Source organism: Camellia sinensis, chromosome 9 (assembly GCF_055761805.1).
Source record: "Camellia sinensis isolate YWXY chromosome 9, ASM5576180v1, whole genome shotgun sequence".
NCBI lineage: Eukaryota > Viridiplantae > Streptophyta > Magnoliopsida > Ericales > Theaceae > Camellia > Camellia sinensis.
This window is the reverse complement of record NC_138969.1, coordinates 188,666,816-188,673,679: the sequence shown is the minus strand read 5'-3', so window position 1 is coordinate 188,673,679 and position 6,864 is coordinate 188,666,816.

The window sequence follows — 6,864 nt, the reverse complement described above, 5'->3', positions numbered from 1 at the left end:
TGTAACAGGATCTAGTTTTCCAGATTTTCCAATTTTGGTCGTCCCGCTCGTGCGGGGAAAGTGACGCCCAAGCGGGGATTGCAAGCTCACAGCATCTCTGTTTCGCCTGAAAAAGTACTGGATGGTGTGATTCGACGCTCGAGCGTGGAAACTTCAGCTCGAGCGTGAAGCAACGTGAAGTCTATATGAATCACACAATTTTGAAGCCTCCGCTCGAGCGGAAATTCCCACGCTCGAGCAGACCGCACGAACACAGATTCTTGAATTTCTATAAGGATTTGGTTTTCTTCCAAAACTAGGATTACTTTGGATTTCTATAAGTAGTTGGTTTTCTCCCAAAACTTGAAAAAAAGTCCTCCAGATCTTCTTTTTGGATTCTAAGGTTTATATCTGGGAATATTTTGCTAGTTTTCTTTGATGTTTTTTATTGAGTATTCAACTCATGGTTTAAGAAGCATACATCAAAGGTTTGTTTGTTGATTCTACACAAAAAAGAGTGTTGTTCTTTGGTGGATTCTGAAGAATTCGTGCCTGAAGCTTTGGTGGATTCCGGAGTGGCTTATCGTCAAGACAATTCCGAGGTGAAGACGGGGTTGGAAGAGACACATAGAGGTTAGTTCAATTCGGGCGTGGATTCGCTAGGTAATTGAGAGTATACCTGTGTAATTCCTTTATATCTTCTTAGTGGATTGTTTTGTGGCTGTGGTCGTGGTTTTTTTTTATCACAATTAGAGGTGTCCAATTGTGGTTTTTTTTACGTAAAATCGTTGTGACGTTTTGTCTTGATTGTTTGATTGGGATTGTTATATACTGCTTAAAATTGATACATAATCACAAATCAACATTTAGGGGATTTTTAGATTTTTCAATTGGTATCAGAGCAGGTCGTTCTATTTTTTTTTAAAACAAAAATATCTTTTAGAACGAGATCTTGTTTGATTTGTGATAACGGATTTAATTTGTGAGGGAAATTCTATGGTTCGACCACCCCTACTTGATGGATCCAATTATTCTTTTTAGAAAGCTCGGATGAGATCGTTTTTGAAATCTATAGATGAAAAAGTTTGGCAATTTGTCATGAATCGGTGGACCGAACCAACAATTACCGTTGATGGAGTAACTTTTTCCAAACCAATTGAAAAGTGTGACACAATTGATTACCAAAATAGTAGCTGGAATAGTAAAGCTATCAATTCTCTCTTTTGCACTGTCGCACCTGAAAAGTTTAGTCGTATTTATAATTGTGAAGTCACCAAAAAGGCTTAGGATATCTTACAAACTGTTCATGAGGGCACTCCTTATGTGAAACGCTCAAAACTTCACAGGCTCACATCTAGTTTCAAAAACCTTTCAATGAAAGATAGTGAGACCTTTGATGAATTTTATGCGAAGTTGAGTGACATTGTAAATTCCAGCTTCAATTTAGGTGAAAAAATACCAGAATCCAAAGTTGTGGAAAAAATTTTGAGATCCTTGCCCGATCAGTTCCAACCAAAAGTTACGGCTATTGAGGAGGCTCGAGATGTTGACAACCTCAAGCTGGATCAGTTGGTTGGAAATCTCCAAACTTATGAGGCACATAGGAATTTCAAAAAGAAACAAAAAGATATTGCTTTTAGTAGTGCTCATAGAGTTGGAGAGGATTCTGATGAAGATTGCGAGATAGATTCCAAGATTACAGTTGCTTTTGTTAAACAATTTAAAAAATCTTTTTTGAAAAAAAATCCTAATCTTTTGAAATCTACTCATACTCATAAATCTAAAGGCAAAGATAAACTCAAAATTAATCCTATAGCCAAGAAGGAGAAATGAAAGATACAAGGAAACTCTGAAAGACTCCAATGCTATGAATGCCAAGGATTTGGCCACTTTGCTCAAGAATGCCTCACTCGGTTGAGGAAGAAAAAAGCCCTCGCTATCACTTGGGATGATGAATTAGAATCTGATAAAGATGAAAGTGACAATGAAGATCAAGGTGAAGAGGGACATAAACAATTCCTTACTTTCATGGTGGCTTCTGAAACTGAAGGACGAACAGAGTATCCGAAGAGCCCGGTTGAGAATGCCACTAATGATGAATCCTCGGGAAGTGATGATGAAGAGCTTGGGCAAGTTTATGAAAAGCTGTATAAGGAATCTCTTAAGTTATCCAAATTGAATGACAAACTCACTATGAAACTCACAGCATGTGAAAGTGAGAATGTCAAACTAAATGAGGAGATTTCCGAGGCTAGGATTGATGCCATCAAGATAGCTAATGATCAACAAGCTCTTTGTGCAAAACTCTTGACTTGTGAGACAGAGAGGAATGAGCTTCAGCAAATCTATGCAACATATGAAGAAAAAATTGAAACTCTCGAGATGTCTCAACTTGTCTTGGAAGAACTAATCATCAAGAAAGATGAAGAACTCAAGTGTGCTATGGCTACCATTGGTATTTGGAACAGAGGATCAAAGACTTTGGACAATATCATTGGGTCTGAACAAATTTGTTTTGACAAGAGTGGCATTAGCTTTGGTGATAACAAAGAGCAAAAACAGAGTGCATCTACATCTCATGATTCAAGAACTCAAGGAAAGGGAGAACAGAAAATTCAACATAAGGATGGACTTCTCAAACCTCTTAGAGTTGGTAAAGTCAAAGAAAAGAAGGTACACCCTGTACACCCTGTGTTTATTTGTCATCATTGTGGTATGCGTGGTCATATTCGCCTTATTGTTATAAGTTGCATGGGAGAGTGTATTTGCCTAGACCTAGGAATAGGAAGTTGGAAACCATGTCGAGATGGGTTCCTATTGCAGGGGAAAGGAATCACAACGTCAAGACACCACCCAAGAACCGCAATTCTCACAACTTTGTTCATACTAAAGCAGTTTGGGTGAGAAAACTTGACTTGTGTTAACTTGTTTTGTCGTTTTCTTTTTTTTGTTGTTTTTTTTTTATTCATGTGTGCTCGTTCATTTTTTTTTGTCTTGCTTTGGTTAAAAAAAAACAAAAAATAAAAAAAATAACAAAAAGATTTTCTTAGTATGATTTTGCAAGCTTGAAATTTTTGAGTGGTCCTTCGTGCATATTGGAATTAATGAGAATATCCATTACATGTTAATATATGTGTGCTTTCTATGGTCATCACTCATTTCGGAGTGTGTGCTTTTTGATTAGTATGTCTCATTCTGTACACACTCTTGGATTAGCAAATATCGGAGTCTTCCGCCTTAGTGATTATTTGTTTTCTCTATGGACTTCTGGCATTGTATATTTTGCTTTTCTAGAGGAATTGACCTATACTAGCATATCATGGGTGATGTTGAGTCTCTTAACCACCTTCCGTCTTGTTGCATCTCCACGACTTTCCCCTCTATTCTTTGTAGTCCAGCCATGAGGAAAAGGCTACCTTAGAGTCACCAACCAGGCCATCCTTATTATATCCATGCTTCTTTGGTTCAGTTTCCATACTTTTGAGCGTGTCAGCCGCCAATGAGTGTGCAAAATAATAAGAAAAAGAAAAAGAAAAAGAATAAAAAATGTGCAAAAAAAAGAAAAGAAAAAGCGTGTGAAAAAAAAAAGATTCATTGATTGAGGGGAAGCCTCCGCCTTTACTCACCAAATACCCCTTGATGCCTAGTGATTTGACTTTCCTTTGTTGTGCTTAGATTCTCTTGACGAAGGTCCAACTTTCAGATCACTACTAGGATTGAATCTAGTGTTTGTTGAACTCCAAGAGTCACATACACACTTTTCTCATGGGATCTATGCTTTTCACATAATGCATCACTTTCTTTCATGAGGAATTTTCTACAGACTGTGCACATTGTGTTTACTAGTAATTGTGCTTCTTAGATAATCTTGTGTGTTTTAAAGTACAAATCTGAAATTCCTTACTTGCTCCACCATAGTTGTTTTGTCGTTTTATTCTTGTTCACTGGTTTTCAGTGTTTTTGGTTGCTTTTAGTGAGGGAGAGTTTGGTTCATCTTGATTTGGGTTAGTAAGGGAGTTTGGTTTTTCATTACAAGAGTTTGTTAGCATGAACACTTTGTTTTGTTTGGTAAGGGAGATTGGCTATAGTTGTTTTGCATGTTGCTATGCACTGTTTGCGTATTTTCCTTCTTGCATGTTCTTGGTATTTACATTGTGATATCATTGCTTGTGTGGTTTATGATCTTGCTTGTGTGGTTTATGATCTTGCTTTTGTTGTTTGAGAGTTGTTTTTCATGAGCCTTAGTTTTCATCTATTCATGTTTTCCATCTCATGTTTCAAGATAATCGTGTCATATGTTTATTGCTTTTTCATATACTCTTGTGGGACTAATAGTTGTTTTGGAGATTGTGGCACTAATAACTGTTTTGCAGATCAAGACCTTAAGAAAGAAATTGGGTTTTGTTGGCTGTAATGGGTTGGGGTGTTTAGGATTTTATTTGTTAGGTGTGTTTTGTCACGGCATTGCCAAAGGGGGAGATTGTTAGGTTTTATTATTGGCAATCTCGTTTGACAAAACTCCTTTCAGTTGTATTTGTTTTCGCACCTTTTATTTCAGTGAGGCTATGAGTTTATTAGATGCGAATCCAACCCGAATCGTGCCTTTGTCAATTTCCATGGATCAAAACCGAGGGTGTAACAGTATCTAGTTTTTCAGATTTTTCAATTTTGGTCGTCCCGCTCGAGCGGGGAAAGTGACGCTCGAGCGGGGATTGCAAGCTCATAGTATCTCTGTTTCGCCTGAAAAAGTACTGGATGGTGTGATTCGACGCTCGAGCATGGAGCGTGAAGCAATGTGAAGTCTATATGAATCACACAATTTTGAAGCCTCCGCTCGAGCGGAAATTCCCACGCTCGAGCGAACCGCGTGAACACAGATTCTTGGATTTCTATAAGGAATTGGTTTTCTTCCAAAACTAGGATTACTTTGGATTTCTATAAGTAGTTAGTTTTCTCCCAAAACTTGAAAAAAAAGTCCTCTAGATCTTCTTTTTGGATTCTAAGGTTTATATCTGGGGATATTTTGCTAGTTTTTTTTGATGTTTTTTATTAAGTATTCAACTCATGGTTTAAGAAACATACATCAAAGGTTTGTTTGTTGATTCTACACAAAGAGAGAGTTGTTCTTCGGTGGATTCTGAAGAATTCGAGCCTGAAGCTTTGGTAGATTCCGGAGTGGCTCATCATCAAGACAATTTCGAGGTGAGGACGGGGTTAGAAGAGACACATAGAGATTGGTTCAATTCGGGCATGGATTCGCTAGGTAATTGAGAATATACCTGTGTAATTCCTTTATATCTTCTTAGTGGATTGTTTTGTGGCTGTTACCTATGGTTTTTTTTATCACAATTGGAGGTGTCCAATTGTGATTTTTTCACGTAAAATCATTGTGTCGTTTTGTCTTGATTGTTTGATTGGGATTGTTATATAATGCTTAAAATTGATAAATAATCACAAATTAACATCTAGGGGATTTCTAGATTTTTCAAACCTAATACACATTATATAATATTAAACTATACAAATTCAAAACAAATACAACGTATATAATATGTTATATATAATCAATATATATAACACCTTTTTATATATATAATATATATATAGATTAATTATATATAATTAAATATCACCTTAAATTAATTAAATAGTACATTAATTCTCATGTAACCACGCAATTAATAAAATCAAAAATATAATAATAATAATAATAATAATAATAATAATAATAAAAATAAAAAATAAATAAATAAATAAATAAATAAAGACTTACGAAAAATCAAGGTCGCTACACTGACTTTGGGGAAGATGTTTATGGGCGGGAATCTGAAATCCTTAGTTTGGTTTACATATTTTTGAGCGTTGAATGTTGTTATTAAAAGTTATCTTAGTTGTTCAAATGTCTTAATAGGACAAATGTATGTAGCACAAATTCAAAAACTCTTCTGTCTTATTACATAGATAAATGTATAAAAATAGACGGTAATTAAAATCATGTGAAATGTGGGTTTGTCATGGAGGATAATTTTGAAAAATCAAAAAACAGTGACAACTTGTTTTTTGGAAACATAATTTAATAAAGTTCAGTAGCGCCACCCATGGATGTGCATATATGATATTTTTCAAAATAAAAATGTTAGAAATTTTAAAAAATTTATCAAATTTTTTATCAAATATCTCACATGGATGTGAGAGCCACATGGAACCCACATAATGTGAGTCTCACCCCATGTGAAACATTTGGAAGAAATTTTAATAGAATTTTTGAAATCTTTAGCACGGCTCTTTTCAAAATTGAGTAAGTTTTACTATTACATAAAAAAGTCTTTCATTTGATGGAAGAAAGAAAAAGATAAATGCATTTGAGGAGAAGAAGAAGAAGAAAAAAAAAAAAAAAAAAAAAACACAAACAAACAAACAGAAAAGAAGTTGTTTGCACTCCACTCATAAATGCACTAAAATGGTATTTTTTTTAAAATATAAATTATTTTGGTGAAAATAAACACAAAAATATTTTTAAATTTTTCACTATTTAATTTTTTTAACTAGTTTTTAATTACTTTGAAAAAAAAGAGCAAAAAAACAAATTGTCAAAACAAAAACCAACATGACCCCACCACAAGAAGTGGGAGGCTTCTCTTGTATATTATTCATAAAATAAAAAAAAAATAAAAAAATTGATATGATAATTATAATATTTTTATCGTATTTATCTTTTAAAAAATTGATAATAAGGAATATATTTTTAAAAATAAATTATTATTATTTTTAGACAAATACAATAAAATAAAAATATTATGATTATTAGATTGGCTTAATTTTTTTCTTAAATGATATATACGAAAGATCTTACAAAATGAACAGTTTAAATATATCAAAACGAGA